The following is an 18,718-nucleotide window of genomic DNA, read 5'->3' on the forward strand; positions in this document are numbered from 1 at the left end:
AAGAACATGAGCACTGAAAACATTCATGTCTAAGACCCCCCCCCCCTTCTTGAAATGCATTTCCAGTTAGCTCAATCAAGCGCCCGGAGCACCAGACCTGCTTTCCGTCTCGCTTCCCCCCTTCCCCAGTTGCGGACCTGCCCCTACCACAAATGAATATGGTTGAGATTTAAACAAATAATTTGATGTTCATCAGTTCTTATCAGTTAAAACTCTTAATATGAAAGTGTAAAAAAATTCATAAAACTATCCACGACATGAAAAAGTAACTCGTAAAAGTAACACACCGTAAAAGTTCAACAATCTAATGATTATGAAAAAAAAGGCATTGTCAGCACGTACTTATAACTAGAAATCAATTCTATCACTGGATTAGTTGAAATTCAGTAGCCTTGATGAAACGGGATAATTTATAATCACGATAATACAAGTATCATTCCATCCACGTGGCGTAAAACATAACGGTTTTTTCCTTTTTCTTCTTCTTCAATTACACTGGGCTTTATGGCTGAGGGCCATTCCCTGTTTGAGAAGGAATTATGCAAAAATATAGAATATAACAATGGTGACCATACGTTCCGTATTGTCCAGGACAGTCTTTTTCTATTTTTTACAATCAGGTATTTTCTATTTTTGTGGCCGTCCCGACATTTTGGCAAAAGTGTCCCGGTTTTTCTCGTTTTTTTCCGTGAGCCCTACTTGAAGTTTTATTCTTTATTGGAGTCAAAGATTGAAATTATTTTTCAACTCATAAATTATATTATGATAATTAAAACTATAAATAAGAATATTAATCTCCCACATTTGTCTCGGTAAACGTTTTTTTCTCGTGGAATTCATTTTAATCCACTGCAATTTGCAGTAATGCTTTATTCCCTGCCATATTGTTTTTCCCGTAATTTCAGCAATATTTAGCAGCTTTGTTCCGTTTTGGCAATAATTGGCGATGTCCCGTATTTTCCCGTATTTGGAATCAAAAATTTTCAGTATTTCTCTGGAGGAAATATGGTCAGCTTAAATATAACGGTCTTAACCGAAATGATAAAGCAAAAAAAAATAAAGTGCCGTGTAATTCGGGAAAAGCCAAGCCGTTGTAAAGGCAAAACTTGTCTGTCGGTCTCTTGGCAACTTTCAAATACTGTTGGGCGTTTGGGATGGCCCAAAGGCATAAAGCCCTGTATAATTGAAGAAGAAGAAGAGGCGTTTGTTTACGTGTGCCGTTTACGTTGAATTTGGAAATGTGTGTGTCCTAGTCGGTTATCACATTTTTGTTATTTTTTTTTTTTTTAAATCGTAGATTTGCTCGTTGTTTACTTGGCGAATGAATTGAAACGTTCAGCGGCACGGCTCTACCATTTCTCCCTGGTTCACAAATCCCGCTGTGAGTGAAATTAATTTTATAGTATCTATCCACATGGTTATTTTAATTAATGGGGAGGGCCGTTAAATCTAGGGCTAGTGTTTCCGTTGTGATACCGTTGACCCTCTGTATTTTATTTTATTTATTTATGCAATATTGTTGGCCCTTGGGCCTATACAAGAGGATGCGATTGAGAATGACAAAGATATTGTTTGATGTTGGATAAAAAACTAGTGATAGAGGGAGATTCAACAATAGAGCTTGGGAGTTTGTTCCATTCACCAATGGTATGAGGAAAGAAGCTGTATTTAAAGCAGTCAGTGGAAGCAAAAATAGGTTTTATTTTAAGGGAATGGTCGAGTCTTCTAGAGATGTAGGATGGTTTGGCTAAGATACCAGAAGTATCCATGTTGAACTGACCATGGAAAATTTTATAAAACAATGTTAATCGAGAAATGAGACGAAGAGTAGAGAGAGGGAGGAGATGAAGTTCATTTTTAAGTTCGGACACAGAAATGAAAGATGACCAGCAGTCGTGAACAAATCGGGCGGATTTATTTTGAATTGATTCAAGTTTGTCTGTATTACTGGAGGTGTAAGGGTCCCAGATTTCAGCGGCGTAGGAGAGGACGGGGGATATATAAGTTTGGTAACAGAGAAGTCTGATATCCCGAGTAGAGTGTTTAAGATTGCGGCGGAGGAAGAAAAGTTTGTTAAGACACTTCTGGTAAATGTAGTCGATGTGTTTGTTCCAACGTAGGTCGGCTGAAATAATGACACCAAGGTATTTGATATGTGAAACTTGGGATAACGGTAAATGATTGATGGAGTAGGAGTATTCAAGAGGAAGAAGTTTACGGGTAACTTTCATGTGAACCGTTTTTGAGATATTCATTGGCATTTGCCATAGGGAACACCAGTCGGCGATGGAAGCCAGGTTATGTTGGAGAAGTTCTTGATCAGATTGATGGTGAATGATACGGTAAATTACACAGTCATCAGCAAAAAGTCTAGTGGTGCAGTTGAGGGATTGAGGAAGGTCATTGATATAAATTAGGAAAAGTAACGGGGAGAGGACCGATCCTTGAGGGGTCCCAGACTTTACGGAGGCGGATGATGAGTTATGATCATTAAAATGAACAAACTGTTTACAGTGTTTTAGGAAAGCGTCCACCCAATTAAGTAATTGAACGTTAAGGCCAAGGCGGGAGAGTTTGAGGAGAAGTTTATCGTGGGGAACTTTATCAAAGGCTTTAGAGAAATCTAGGAATACGATATCAGTTTGTAGGTTTTTATCAATGGCTTCAGAGAGGTCGTGGATGAAGAGGGCCAGTTGAAAGGTAGTAGAGAGAGATTGTCTATAGCCGTGTTGGTTGGGGAAAAAGAAGCTGATGGAGTCTAAGTGGATACAGATTTCTTTTGCTACAATATGCTCAAAGATTTTACAGCAGGAGGAGGTAATTGCTATTGGCCTGAAGTTAAGGGGATTGGAAAGTGAACCCGTTTTGTGGATAGGAATAATTTTATTGATTTTCCAGTCGTTCGGGAGGGTAGCAGAATTTAGTGAAACATTGAACAGGATTAAAAGATAGTCGGCGACTTCATCAGCACAGAATTTAAGAATAGAATTTGGGATGTCGTCAGGGCCAACAGAATGGGGTTTCAGTTTTTTCAAAAGTTTTAGGATACCTTGTTTGGAGAAGGATATAGGGGGTGAGTTGTGGATAGAATCAAAAAAAGAGTATTGGGGAGGAGAAAGGTCTATTGAGAAAACCGAGCAGAAAGCTAAATTGAATTCGGTAGCCATCTCTGAAGGAGAAAATGTATATTTATTTGAACTTCTCAGGGAAGTGGGACCAACAGATTTAGGTCTAAGGTAACTCCAGAATTTTGTTGGATTGGTTTTTAAGTAATGGGGTAGAGAATGAGAGAGGTATCTGGACTTTTGGACGGAAATGAGGTTTCTGAGGTCTCGGGTGGAGGCTGAAATTATGGATTTGAGTGAATTGGATTTGTTAGTTTTATATTTGAAGGCGATTTGGCGGATTTTCCTCTTTAAATTAATAATATCTCTGGTGATCCACGGATTAAAAAAAGACTTAGGAGAAACATTTTTAATTGGAACTGTAGTTAAGCATTTGTCTATAATACATTTAAAAGAGGTCCAGAGGGTGTGGATATTGTTAGAAGAGGATATGGATAAGAAATCATTGAAGTGAGAGCTAAAAATATTTTGCATAAGTGGATAATTTGCCTTGTTGAAATTACGTTTAGGGGCGAGTTTGTAGGATGGGATAGAGTGGCGGAGGGAAAAGTTAATGACTGGGATATTATGGTCGGAGCAACCCTCAAAGATGGAGGTGGAAAGGACTGAAATTCGATTGGAGGTAGCAATGAGATCTAAGGCCGAACACATACTGGGGAGACGACAAAGAGAGCGATTTCAAAAGAGAAAATACATCGATGCTTATCTCGATGTCCCCTCACATACTGACGAGGCGGAGAGAGCGAAAATGACCGCAGGCGTTCCGAAGGGTAAAGAAGAGAAGCCTTTGAGCGGGAAAAGTGACATCTCGCCAACTAGTAACCCTACCAGCCTGTTCATGCCAAATCAATCAGTTTGGCAATATTGGAGGATTCCAATAAACCAGCGGTTCTCAACCAGTGCTCCGTAGAGCCCTTATGGCCCCGTGTGAACTCCCAGGGGCTCCGTGGCCACTCGAGGAAAATAAATAAAAAAAAACCAGTAAATTTGAAAAAAATAATTAATATTTTTGAATAATAAAAATAAGTCAGAAACTTTGATGAATAAATACAAAAAATAGGTGTCTGGGGCTCCGCCATAGAAATTACATACCGGAAAAGGGCTCCGTGGGTCAAAAAAGGTTGAGGAGCGCTGCAATAAACCCATTAATCCTCAAAAGACTACAAGTCCTGTTTATATATGTTTTTAATGACTTCTTGTATCAAACCGTTGTTTCGAATATTATTATTGCATAATGTTATTATATTATAATATTATTGCATAACGATTTAAATAATTACACTTCAATCAAGATAGAGACAACAGAATTAGTTAGACACTGAATAAAAATACATGCCTATAATCCGCAGAAGATAATTTCGATACTTTCTAAACAAAATATCACCGTTAATGAGATGAAGTGAGAAGTTATCCATACACCCCTCGATGATGAAACCGTAATGTTTTTATGGCCACCGTATCATTATGAAAATGATTGTTATTAGCGATAAATGTATACGTGGTCGTTAAGCACAAATTATCAGTGTGGATCCATTATTTATGAATTATTATTATGCCGTCTTAAGAGCATCATGGGCCCAAGGGCCAAATGATTTTTCTGAGGCCCTACCAGGCAAATTCCCGAAAATCTCAACCACATCTCACTTTTGTGAAGCCTTTTTTATCTTTAGGTCCCACGGTCCTTGCCCTGGTGGGCTCATGCCTTACGACGGCACTGCTTATAACCGCCATGTTCTGTGCATAACCAATTTCAATGAACGCACGGATGCTGCAATCAACTGGTTTCGATTTTTTAAGAAATACAGAAATATGTATTGCGTGTGAGATGTTCATTATTTGCATCAGAAAAAATCTTGTGCCTCTTTCATAACACACGACATTCCAATTCAAATCCACGGAAATAACAGATATTCAGTACAATAAAATAAAAGAGAAAAAAAGCAGAAACAGTGTTTCGACAATGTTAGTAAGCGATGAGCAATCATCACGGTGTTTATCCGTTTTCCTAAAAAACGGGTTCTCAATCTCAAACATTTTCCACCCGCGCCGCCCATTTCTCTTATGAAGAGCCATTGGCGTACGCAAAGGGGGGATTTGGGGTTCTAACACTCCCCCCCCCTTAAGCCAAGATTATAGTGTTATTTTGCCGGAAAAAACGTAAACCCCCCAGAAGGAAAAACAAATCTGAACCCCCACCCCCCGAGAAAATTCTGCCGTACGTATGCCTATGTGAAGAACAGTTTTAAGCAAAGCATTTCTTTGAAAAACCTTTGTCAGGACCACTGCGAAGCTGCACCCCTGACGAAGGTTGGCGTGCACAGTTTGAGAACCCCTGCTAATCCATCAACGTGTTGACAAATACGGGGCCGTCATTCGAGGGAGGGGGGGGGCTTTGGAAAATACACTAAAAATGGTATATATACATACAAATATATATATATACTAGGGGGCTCTGCCCCCCCCTGTCGCCTTTGGCAACCAACCCCCACCCCCCTTTTCTCATCACAACATATCTTGTTTATTTCGTCCCACTTCATCAGCGTACTATGGAAAGGGACATGTGAATGCACCAGCTTACTGAAGAAGCAAATTTTATAATAAGAAAACAACAAAAAACAAATGTGATTCATCAAGTACCCCCAGAAAACTTGCCCATGGGGGGTCCCCAGACTCCAGTTTGCTGAATTTTAGTGGGGCCCAGACTGGATTTATCTCGGGCTACCGATGTGTTGCAAATTTTACATTGTTAAACAACAAAAATCAATGAGATTCATCAAGGGACACCCAAAATGAAACCTGTCAACATTTCCATGGGGCCCCGACCTGGAGACTTGTCGGACATCTCCCCGGTGAGGAGCTACGAAAATTTTAAATTTTTATCAATTTTACAACGAATGAAATCCAGGGCCCCCATTCAGCAGCAGGGACCCAATATCCGACATCCTCCCTGTGAGTGCCACGGCAAATGTTCATTTGTATCCATTTTACCAACGAATAAATTCCAGCCCCCCCCCCTCAATTACCCGTGACCGAATTCGCAAATTTTATGGGGTCCCCAGACTGGATATAGCTTGAGCTTCCGCTATCGCAAATTTTTCAATGTTAAAGCAGCAAGAAAACAACGAGATCCATCAAGGGCCCTGGAAATCAAACCTTTTAACTTCCCCATTAAGGTATATGTGCAATCCCCCCGGGTACCCCGACCCTGTGTGTTGGGAGCACTGGTGTTATATGTATATGATACATATATATACCTCTCAGCATGACCCCCCCTTCCCCCACAAGGGCAGGGCTGACAGGAGCCGGAACGATTCTTATCACTTTTTGATTTTTCACACTATAAATTAACCACAGAGGGCCCCCGAAAAGCTGGTTTGGGGGCTCGCCATCTATTCCAGTCTAGGGGCCCTGCTGTAGGATGTGGGAGCCTCTCAGTACATGCACGTAACTTGGTCCCGATGGGTTAAAGGGGTCCCGAATATGCTAGAGTTAAATGAATACTTGACCTAAAATCGTAACCGATTTCCATCACTCAAAAAACGTCACTCACTTCGGTAACATAAAATCGTCACTAATTTCGGTTGCTTAGAAACAGGCCCTTTTCGAGTTTGTGATTTTATATTATAGAGTAGATATACATAAATTGAGTTCATGTTCTTTGCCTGCCCCCTTCCCTGGAAAACGTTGAAATGACGTTCCTGGAAAAATCTCTACAAATTTTCGTTGAAATTCTAAGAACATGTTCAGTATTGAGTAGAAAATTAATGTCGTCCATGAATTCTCAACCTTTTTTCTGCGTCACGGAGCCCTTTTTAGAATATAATTTCTACGACGGAGCCCCGTACGCCACGGTTTTTTTTTTCATTTGGTCATAAAATTTACTGATTCACTTTACTTCAATTGAGTGAACGTGGAGCACCCTCAACCAGTGCACGTGGAGCACTGGTTGAGAACCGCTGGTGTAGACAGTACATAGATAAAGTTTTCTTTCTAAAAGATTTTTGATGTGTTTGTGGGGAGGACAGGTTTTTTCCGCCCCAGCGACTGCATAATGATGTATAGTGATATATAACTTATGATTTTATAGTGGTTTTCCAGTTTCCGACAGAAATTTGCCACCCTTTACATTTTGCAGCCCAGAGCAAAGGCGTGGGCATGAAAAACATTGAGAGGGCTGAAAGTTTCCAGTCGTCCCGTGACGAGCCTCGAGCCCGTATGTAGAAGGATGCAGTGCCCCGCTTTATTTATTCATTAATTGGGGAAGGGGGTTCTCAGCCCCCCAACACAAAATTTATTGGGCCCCGCCATGTTTTGGTGCCTACGTCCCATGGCAGTACGGCAGTACGTTTCTTATTAAAAGCTATTCAGAGACAATTGAAAAGATGAAATTTGAAGGATGGAATTTGCGCCCCTCCTGATACTACGCCCAGGAAACCAGACCAACCCCAACCCCTAGTTGCAGCACTGTCCGTTCATCAGAAGGAAGTTAGTTCTCTTGCACATAGTGTAGTTTTCCATGCAAAAAGCGCAATGGGATGGGCGGAAATTTGAGAAATATCTATCTCGTTAGTCCAGTAAAATTTTGAAAAATATTCACGTCTAAAAAAATGACGGGGGGAATTAATCCGTAAAATGCTACCACAACAATCGTCAAACTTTTAAATTAGGATACAAAATTAAGGATCAAAATTAATTAGGATTTAAATTAAGCACAAAAAATGGGAATCGAAAAGAAGAGAGAGCGCCAAAAGTGAAAAAAAATCCGACGCACTCCCCCCAAACCAAATGGTGTGATGATGATGATGATCCCCCCTCAGAAGTTCTCTTTTTTTTCCAAGAGAGTGAGGAGAAAAAAAAAGGGGAGAAAACTGACCAATCCCCAAATAGCGTCTGATTTTACCTCACGATGAAAACAAACCGGCTTGAAAGAATCGCGTACCTCTTGAGCTGCCTCTTTCTCCTCCTCGTCTCGCTGCCCGAGTATGTGAGGCGCAGAACAAAACAGTACATTTGTTTTCGCCGCTATTTCGTACCTCTCCTCTCACATCCCCAGTATGTGTTCCGCCTAAGGTAGAGCTGGAGTAGAGGGTGGTTCTTGTGGGTTCAAAAATGGATTGGACCAAGTTAAATTTAAGGAAGATATCTAGGACTTTGTTATTAATTCCGTGATTGCCGGACAGGGATTTCATATTTTTCCAGTCAATGCCGGGAAGATTCCAGTCTCCGGAGATAATAATAGAATGTGTGTTATAAAATTTTTCAAGAATAATTTCCAGTTGTTCAAAAAGGTGGAAATCAAGAGAGGGAGGGAAATAGACAGAAAAGATGGCAAGTGGGGGACAGTTGGGTTGAAGCCATTTGGCTCCAACAATTTCGAGTTCGGAATCTAATAGAATTTCAGTTAAAGGGATAGAATTTTTGAAAATAAGTAAGACCCCGCCCCCCCCCCCGAGAGTTTCTATCCTTTCGAAAAGCATTGTAATCGGGTGGCAAAATTTCGGAATTAGAGATTGTATTATTTAGCCATGACTCTGTAACACCAAGAAAATGGGGATTATGGATGAGTAAGAATGATTCTAGAAAATCAGTTTTATTTTTCAGGCTGCGAGTGTTAATAGTTCCCAACTGGAAGGTATTTTTTAATTTGGAGGTTGTGTAGACGGAAGGGTTGCTCGGGGGGAGTAGCCTAAAGGGGGTACCAAGGAAATATGGGAGGAGAGGGAGGGCATAGAAAGGTTCGAAGCAGCATGAGCGGGGAAGATGGGGCGGATATCATTAATATCGGGATCCCAGACATATTTGGTATTATTTATGAGTGCAAAATTGTGGATAAGTTTTACTTTAATGCCTTCGTCACGGTATTTTTGACTGGCTCTCCAAATTTGACCACGAAGCTTGCTTGTATCGAGAGAGAAATCTTCTGAGATAGATATGTTGCTGTTTTTAAGTTTCGAGGCATTTTTTAGAATCTCACTTTTGATTTTAAATTTGTTGAATTTTATTATGGTAAGTCTGGATCCGTGGGTCTTTTTGGAACCTAATCTGTGACAGCGGTCTATCTCACTAGGTGAAATATTTATGTCAAGGTGATCAGAACAGCATTGGATGATTTTGGATTCGAGGGAGATTCGAGGCTGTAATAGATGCCAATGGCTGGAAACAGAGTTCAGTAACACTCAAGACAGGTTTTTCTAGGAGCAGGTTATCTGCACCGTGATTGGTTAAAAAACCACCAACCACTCTGACTGGTTAAAAAAAACTGAATTTGGAACAGGTGCTCCTGAATTTCAACCAATCAGCATTTTCACGCTGCATACGGCGCAGAAATTCTATTCCTAGTAAACCCCGGCTTTCAGACGGGTTTTTCTAGGAGCAGGTTATCTGTGCCGCTTGCAACATGCATCACCTAGCGCTACACGCCGTCCACCTACCAATAAAAAAAGCAGTAGTGCAACAAGCTTCACTGCAGCGCTTTACGTCGGGCGTGATGGAGGAGTTGAATGCGTCTGTAACAATAGTTGGGAACCTTTGGGGAATTTGCCAAACCTGCCTCTATCTCTTATGCTGCTCATACATTTCGCGGATCTTCTTTTTCACTTTTGTTGTGGTTTCTTTTCCTTCCTTTCTGTCTCCCTCTTGTATTGTGCAAAAATACGTGGATGTGCAGACGACAGAACAGATGATGCATCACGCTAGGAAAACACTAACACATAGCGTCATAGTGCTTTCCTAGTCACGTTTCTGCTAACGGGAAATAGCCCTGTTCGGTTCACACAGCGCAGAAGAACCTGCTTCGGGTGGGATGTAGTTTAGACCCCTTCAGAAAGTCGCCAACTGTGGCACCTCGGAAACGTTTGTTTACCTTCAGCCTCAACTGGATTATACTGTCTTCTCGGTCTGCTAGGGCTTTATTCCTGCTTAGTGAAATAGTCTTGCCATGTATCTTGCTTAATGAAATAATATTGCCATGTTTCTGGTTCTGATGCAAACAGAGTTGATAATTACAGGCCGGGGGTAGGGGCCCTCTTTAATGGCCGGAGGAGCGAAGCGAGGCGGCCAAGCCCGGACGAAGTTCAGCCTACAGGTGCAGCTACTGATTTGCATATTCGCATGCACTTGGTTAGCGATTGGACGAAACGTTTTCTGCGCTAATGCATTGCTGAACTACGTGTCATTTCACTTCCATCGCACGTTGTTGCAGGATGTTCTGCTCGCAGTCGCGTTTCAGCACCGATTTTTTTAATTCTTGACGGTTGTAAATGGCTTCTGTTGGGCCGAGGCCTAGTAACTTCAACAACAGCGCATTTTGGATTTACGTGTTTGTGCATCAAGGATTATTTCTGTTTCTAATGGATTATTGCTGTGCCGTTCAGGATGGGAAAAAAAAGAGGTGAGCGGTAAAAAAAAATTTTTATTTCCCTTTCTCGGGGTTACATTAGACTCGACACTGCTTGGCGCCAAAGCACTGCCATGAAGGGTGCTTATACTGCTTTTTCACCAGGTTTTTTTTTACCGCTCACCTGTTTTTTCCCCCATCCTGAACGGCACAGCAATAATTCATTAGAAACAGAAATAATCCTTGCGGCACATGCACGTGAAATTATCCTCAGGACACAAACACGTAAATAATCCAAAATGCGCTGTTGTCGAAGTTACTAGGCCTCATCCCAACAGAAGTCATTTAACACCGTCAAGAATTGAAAAAATCGGTGCTGAAACGCGACTGCGAGCAGAACATCCTGTAACAACGCGTGATGGAAGTGAAATGACACGTAGTTCAGCAATGCTTTAGCGCAGAAAACGTTTCGTCCAATCGCTAACAAATGCATGCGAATATGCAAATCAGTGGCTGCACCTGTAGGCCGAACTTCGCCGCCTCGCTACGCTCGGACGTCGCTTTGCTCCTTCGGCAATTGAAGGGGGGTTCCTGCCCCCGGCCTGTAATTATCAACTCTGTTTCCACCACAACCAGAAACATGGCAATATTATTTCATTAAGCAGGATACATGGCAAGAACATTTCACTAAGCAGGAATAAAGCCCTAGCAGACAGTATAATCTAGTTGCAGCTGAAGGTAAACAAACGTTTCTGAGGCGCCACAGTTGCCGACTTTCTGAAGGGGTCTAAACTGCATCCCACTCGAGGTCTCGCTACAGTGTTGAATGTGTGTTTTTATTAGCAACTTATTGCCAAACATGATAGTTGATTGCCGATTTCGCTGAAATAAACAATGTTTATGACTGAACATTCTCTCAAAAAAATGATGGGTGATATGATTTTGATTTTATTTTGTTGTGACGATGGCCCCCGTACAAAGGTGGGGCTGACAGGGCCTGGGACGATAATTTTTTTTGTCATACTGTAAATTCATTATAGAGGGGCCCGTGTAAAAGATCCCAACCTAGAAGTCCCGAGTGTAACAGTGGTAAGATGCTCGTCTTCCACTATGAGCGTTACTATCAAGGTCCACGGGTTTAAATCTGGGCAAAGAACATCAGAAACAATTTCTTCACTTACAGAGCCTAGGGTGACCGCCAATAGATGGCATCTTCATTTCCCTGTGCCAGAGGAACTAAGGTGCCATGAATGGGATCGTGAGATAAGAAAAGTCGTGGCCCAGCATCCGGGCTGGCCACAAAGAATCAACGAGCCCACAGAGCCATCTAGCCAACACCTGGGCTGGCTACATAAGGACTTATATACTGAGGAAAGACTTTCGAAATTTCGCTGATAGAAAACACCAATCGCTCCCCTATACGGGAATCTGTCGCATGGCGGAACGCTGTAAATATGAAAGCCGCGTCCCGTGGAGGCATATGTCACATGGGCGCATCATAAGTGACTAACTGTAAATAGTCTCAAGATAAATAAAACACCCTGGAGATTTTTGGGATCGGATCTTGGGGGGTCTGAGTTGGGGACCCCCTTGCCGCTGCTGGGGTTTGCGGGCCTGTCCTCGAAGATGGCTGCTACCGCCACCCCTTAAGGACACCCTAAAAGTCTAGGCTTCGCGCTTGTAGCTAGGACTTAGTTGGGGGCGCCTTCTGGTGATTCACCGACGGCCGCCTTGGCCTGGCACCCCCAGCACAACCCAACCCACGCGGGTAAAAGGCTTACATCCCGGAAGGGACAGAGCCTGGGTCATGTCTTGTCTGACAGAGGAACTAATGCCCAGTTTTTATAATCCAGTCTTTATAGGGCTGGCGAGAGCAACTTCCCTCAGGCTGGGTTAAGCCTACAAGGAACTTGAAAACCGCTGGTTGTAGGAATTGCAGAATGGCGATATATGACAGGAGTTGGTGTGCTTTAAAGTAGCCTAGGAGCTCTGCTCCAGGATGTGGGGGCCATTGTCGTGATGGCTTGCACTATCGCGCGGGGCTGGTAGGCTTGCTGTTCCGCTACCCCACACAATAAGCGTATCATAATCCATCACTCTTGAATGGATCATTATACAGTTATTATACATGAATCAATCTATCCTTGTACTTTTACTTGTGACAACTCATGCTGGGCCTGTAGTATCACTTCGCTTGCTAATCTGCCACCCCCATGCAGCAAGTGCGTCATGACCCCTCTGGGGATGTTTAATATCAGTTTTGAGAACACTTGAATCTAAACTTCGTTTCAAGGCCCGTTTACACGAGGCAAGCGCTTTAGTTGGTAACTTAATTTTTAGTTGCCAAGTACGATACAATGTATGCAGACGATAAGGGCCATTTACACGGCTTTAGTTGACAAGTGCAGAAGTGATTTAGTTGGTAAGTCAGATAAGAACGGTTCTATTTTTTCCGGTTAAGTAGACGTATGCGCATGCGCCAGTGGGCGTGACCTGCCGCGCTAGAGGGGTCATTTTGCTCTCTCACGGAGGGGTTCATTTTGATCTCAAGCGTGAGCCTGTTCATACTCCGTCGTCTCCTGAAGTTTCGCTAGAATTCCGCGGAAATATTGGATGGTGAGGTGGCCAGAGGACACAACCTTCAAGTTTGTTGAAAAATATCTTCACCATGAATGTTTGTTGAACTATAGAAATGAAAATTATCTTAACAAACAAGCTAAAAATTATTCGATGTTTTAAAAAGCTATGGAATATTCTGTCAACATGATGTCAGGAGTGGAAAAAAATTGAAGATTCAAAAATATATATCGGGTGGGGAGGATTTATATATTAAAAACTGGAGGGGGGGGTTTCGAATATTTCTCTCGTCCAGAACGAATTTGCTGCCATCTGTTGTGAAAATACATGATCAAATATTTAACATAAAAATGTCATCTCTATAGATTAAATTAAAAAATAATAATGATTTCGAAAATTTGGAAATAATTTTTGTTTAATGAATTTTTATTATTTAATTTTTAACCCTTAGAATTTCCTACGAATGCCAAGAATCTTCTCCAGTATTTTCGGCTTCCATAATTCATAATTTATCTCCTCTTCAACTTCGATTAAAATATCATATAATTGATATTTACAACTTGGACGAGAAATAGAGAAATCTTATATTTCTTCTCGATGACTTACATAAGTTTATAATATGTTGTGTATTCTTTTTTCCCCTGTGGTGTCATCTCTCGCCCCCCTTACGTGGGTGGCAGAGGCGAAAAAAGGGGACAAGCGAACTGTTTCCCTTGCGTGACCTACTTCTTGCTCAGTGTGTTGCTCTCGTGCAAGTGAGGAAAAAGTTTCCCCTTTTTTATTGAATAAATTTATTTAAGTGAATAAATTTATATTCTTTAAAAAAATATCATATAATGTGGCTCTGATCACAGTATTCTTAAGTTCTACCTGATCATCTTCATCCATCGTTACGAAAGCTATGAGCTTTAAAAAAAGCACCTCTCTGAATGCCAAATAAATAAAAAATTATTACTATTATACTCCCGCGCGTTGTGAGTCTGTCTCTCTCTCGTGGATTTGAGTAGACTGAAGCGCGCATGCGCTAACTGTGCTCACCTCCGTAAAAATTATCCAATGAGCGCCTACTTGCCATTCATCGTGTGGACAGTTTCAAGAAGAATCGGTAAGTTAAAATGAAGTTGCCCACTAAAGCGCTTGCCTCGTGTAAACGGGCCTTTACCAGCATTTAAGAAGGAATCTTATCTCACTTGTGCAATGGTAAAAAAAATTGCAGGTAGCAAGGTGTAGATTCGGACCCACAGTGTTCCCACCCACCCATTATGCTACCGACTGCGCCATCGATGAACAGTATGTAGAGGTTGTTGGCAAAGTGTGGTTATGCGCGAGTACAGACGGAAAGAATACGAGAATAATGATCGGCAAAATAACGGATTTATTTAACGACAGCATATTGATCTCCACTAAAAATCATTGAAAACTACAGTCCATATTACGTCTAACATAACTGATGAAACAACGCAATCATAACACTAAGACAAGAACCACACAAAAAACAGGATCCCAAACAGTTCATATATATACACTTTACAAACATGTGCGATCGCGTCATGATTTACATATCGGATCGTGATCGATCCGGTTACGGTTGAGTTCCTTTAATTTGCATGAAAAATAAATAAACCTAACAATCAGCCCCCTCATGCAAATTAATTAAAAAAAAATACAATATATACACACATACATATATAAACACAATACCAATAAATTTTAGATATAACAAGACAAATTTATAGCATTTACATTACACATACATTTTTTCACAAAAGTTATTTTTTGCTTCTCTAGTCATAGGCTTTGTAAATATATCTGCCATATTTTTGTTACTGTTGACAAATTTAACATTAAAGCACTTATCACGGACAAGATTTCTGAGGAAGTGATATTTAATGTCTATGTGCTTTGTCCTGTGAGTTTCTAATGGAGAGCTTGAGAAATCAATTGCAGCCTGATTATCGCATAGTAAATTACATTCGGTCATTTTTAACCCTATTGGTCTACATTCTTTGACTATATTTTTTATCCACATTAATTCTTTAGTAGATTCAGTAAGCGAAATATATTCTGCCTCCATTGTTGACAAGCTTACAGATTTATGCTTGAAGGTGCGCCAAAAAATGGGAGATTTGTCAATTAAAATCAGTGTACCTCCCATAGAGATTCTGTCATCTCTACTGGCTGCAAAATCAGAATCAGAAAAACAATTCATGTTAATATTTCTGATTTTTGACAAGTCTAATTTATAGTCTTTTGTATATTGTACATATCCTAATAATTTTAATAAACAGTTCCAATGTCTAATTCCTGGGTTTTCCTGAAATTGAGATAAAATATTTACAGCGTAACATATGTCCGGTCTGGTTCTAATTGCAATGAATGAAAGGCAACCTAAAATATTTCTATATGGAAGTTTTGACATCTCATTTATCTGGTTTTGATATGATGGCGAGTCAAGTTTGGACAGGATTTGACTTTTGGCAATTGGTAACGTTGCCAATTTGAAATTATACTTAGAAAACATTTTACATATCTTATCAATATATGAACGCTGATGAATGGATAAAAAACTATCAGTTTCTTCAAATTCAATACCCAAAAGTTTTTTGGTTTTACCCAACATTTTCAATTCTAATTTAAGACCTAATATAGTGATAGCTTCATCTATAGCTTGCTTAGTTTTTCCAAAAACTATTATATCATCAACATACACTAATAATATTACAGTTTTTCCTCTCCTGTATACACAATTGCACCATTTAAATTTTACAAAGTCCATTTTTTTTAACATTGTATCCAGTTCTAAATACCATTCCCTACCACTTTGATGTAAACCATACAAAGCTCTTTTTAACAGACATACATAATTTTTCTTATTGTCATTTATATATCCTTCTGGTTGAGACATAAAAATAGGTTTGGATAATTTTGCATACAAATATGCACTTTTTACATCTAATTGATAATGTAACCAACTAAGCATACATACCAATAAAGAGAAAAACAATCGAATGACACTGAAATTTACTACTGGACTATAAACTTCATCATACGATTCCCCTTTTCTTTGTCCATAACCTTTGGCTACTAAGCGAGCCTTATACTTAACAATTTCCCCTTTTTCATTTAATTTTGTTGTATATACCCATCTGCATCCAATAACTTGTTCTTTGGGTGGCGGAACTAATTCCCAAACTTGCCTGTCTTTGATAATTTGTATTTCTTCATCCATAGCATTTTGCCAATTTTTTACCTGAGGAGAATTAAATACATCTTTATAGTTCTTAGGAATCTTCAATTCTACTTGGTTTGCTTCTGGAAAATTCTGCATCATGCTTTGGGTAATATTGTATTTACACAACTCTGAAAGTTTACCTGATGAATTATCTTTACCACTAAAATTAAAAAGTTCATTTCTAAACTCTATACCACGTTTCGCACAGTATTTCTTTATATCATGTGGGGATCTAAATCTTGTTTTTGTCCCTTCAATATAGTAATATATATCTGTCCTTGACTGATCTTTTCTCAAGACAGCTTTTCTAATCCATGGGATTGGTATACAAGGAACTAAATTTTTTTCTTCCTCTGTTAGAAATTTTGTTTTGTGTGTAACTTTTGTTAGATGTGGGTTAATTTTAGTGATGAATTCTGAACTTTCAGATAAGTCTACTGACTTAATTTCATCATCTGAGTATGAAATGTCATCTATTTCGAAGTTAGCATAACCTTGTTTATTAGAATATGTCATATTTCCTTTCAACTGCTCATTAAAGTTAACATTCACAGTTTCAATCATTCTGTGTTCATCTCTTAACCAAATTCTATAACCACGTGTTCTTTGGGCATATCCCATCATGGTTCCTAAACGTGCTCTCATGTCTAGTTTCTTTCTCTTTTGTTTTGGAACTCCTACATAAACAGTACTGCCAAAAACCTTCAAATGGGATACTGTTGGTTTGTTCCCCCCATATAACTCAAATGGCGTTTTTGTTTGGTTCTTGTGACAGACTCTATTCCAAACATAAGTAAAACAAATTATTGCTTCTGCCCAGAACTTATTATCAATATCACTATCTTTCAGCATAGCTTTAACACCATCCAATGCTGTTAGATTATAGCATTCACTTACACCATTCTGTTCTGGGGTGTAATCATTTGTCCTTTCATATCCTATTCCCTGATTGTCTAAGAATTTTACAAATTCATTATGGCAAAATTCCATGCCATTATCTGTACGAACAGTTACTATTTTCAGATTTAGAAACCTTTCTTGTCTCTTCTGAAATTTTACAAAAAGTTGGAAAACTTCACCTTTTCTTTTCATTGGGAAAACAAACACTTTTTGAGAATAATCATCTGTTATAGTTAAGAAATATAGATTCCCTCCACAAGATTCAGTAGGCATTGGACCACATACATCCATGTGTAATAATTCCAAAGGTCTACTAGATCTAATTTTGTCAATAGGTTTGTAGGGTTTTCTTTTGGATTTTGCCAGTTTGTAACTAACACATTCTTCCATAGGTTTATTTAACAATGGTAACCCTCTAACACTTGAATTCTTACTTGTATTTTGCAAATAATGTATATTCACATGACAAAAACGTTTATGCCAAAGTTCTATATTATCATTAGTTCTTGCAATAGAATTATACATTTCTTTCTCTTTTTTGACATTTGTATCAGCAGATGTAGCTAGCAGAATACTAGCTCTTTAGCGACTTTATCAAAGAGGAAATCTTTTTCAGGCCATCTATATATAGTTTGAACTATTCCTGAAAATTCTTGTGGGAGATACCTCATCAATTGAAAACTCTGATATAAAGGTTCTAATGCATGTCCAGCATCTTCTAATCTTTGTACGCAATTTCTCAATCTAGCACAATATAACCCTGTAGTTTCTGATCTCTTATCAAATCTAAGTGAGAAAAATTCATCTAATAATGAGATGACATGTGCTCTTGTATTTGGCTCAAAGTACTCTTTTAGTGTCATATATGCAGATTTCCCATCAGTATTTTTAGCTATCAAATTTCTGTACTGAGGATCAACTGCATAGTATATTGTTGAATATGCCCTATTTTTTCTCAAATTATAATCCAATACTTCTTTACGTGATGCAGTTTCATCATCCAATGGAGGTTCCGTTTCATTTATGAAAGACCAATAACCCCTATCCATGAGAAGGACCTTAATATCATCTATCCAAGTATGCCAATTGTCCCCATTTAGGACCTTAATTTTTACATCCTTCGTCTCCATAATGTATAAGATTATAATTTATAAGCATACACAAAGAAATAAATAAAACAATAGAGTATAATAATTAAATTGCCAGTAATTCATTTCTTAAAAAAAATTTTGCAACGAGTATAAGCATATAATACAACCCTGCCAGCAGTCTAGTACCACAATTTTCTGCGGCCCCCGTCGAAAAAGTCGTATTGTAAATGAAAAGTCTTAGAATTTTTTTCATACCTGTAAATTTCTTCATCCTGTTATTAATTCAATCAGTTTTTAATTCAGCGATGTTGCCGTTGACACACTGATTAGTAAATCCAGTTGTTTTTTTTTTTCAAGTTCACTGATTGTCCTTGATGAAAACAAATTGGCTACGACCTTGAGCGGAATAGGCTGATCAACGAAAACCGCGAATTTCAAGATGATTGGGAATATGCAC

The 18,718-nt window shown here is 39.4% G+C and overlaps 1 protein-coding gene across 1 annotated transcript in view; it reads left to right on the forward strand.

Moving 5' to 3' along the window:
* Positions 1–1,166: 1,166 nt before the first annotated feature.
* The window catches only part of LOC149074088 (EF-hand domain-containing protein 1-like), a 49,673-nt gene continuing 32,121 nt past the window's right edge, over positions 1,167–18,718 (forward strand). The window contains exon 1 of the mRNA XM_089246456.1: positions 1,167–1,381. The gene's annotated coding sequence lies outside the window, so the exon portion shown is untranslated. The remainder of the gene's footprint in view (positions 1,382–18,718) is intronic.

The sequence above is a fragment of the Pholcus phalangioides genome, unplaced genomic scaffold, assembly GCF_987345545.1.
Source record: "Pholcus phalangioides strain wild (caught in Gottingen) unplaced genomic scaffold, Ppha-v1.0 ptg000017l_1, whole genome shotgun sequence".
Taxonomy (NCBI): Eukaryota; Metazoa; Arthropoda; class Arachnida; order Araneae; family Pholcidae; genus Pholcus; species Pholcus phalangioides.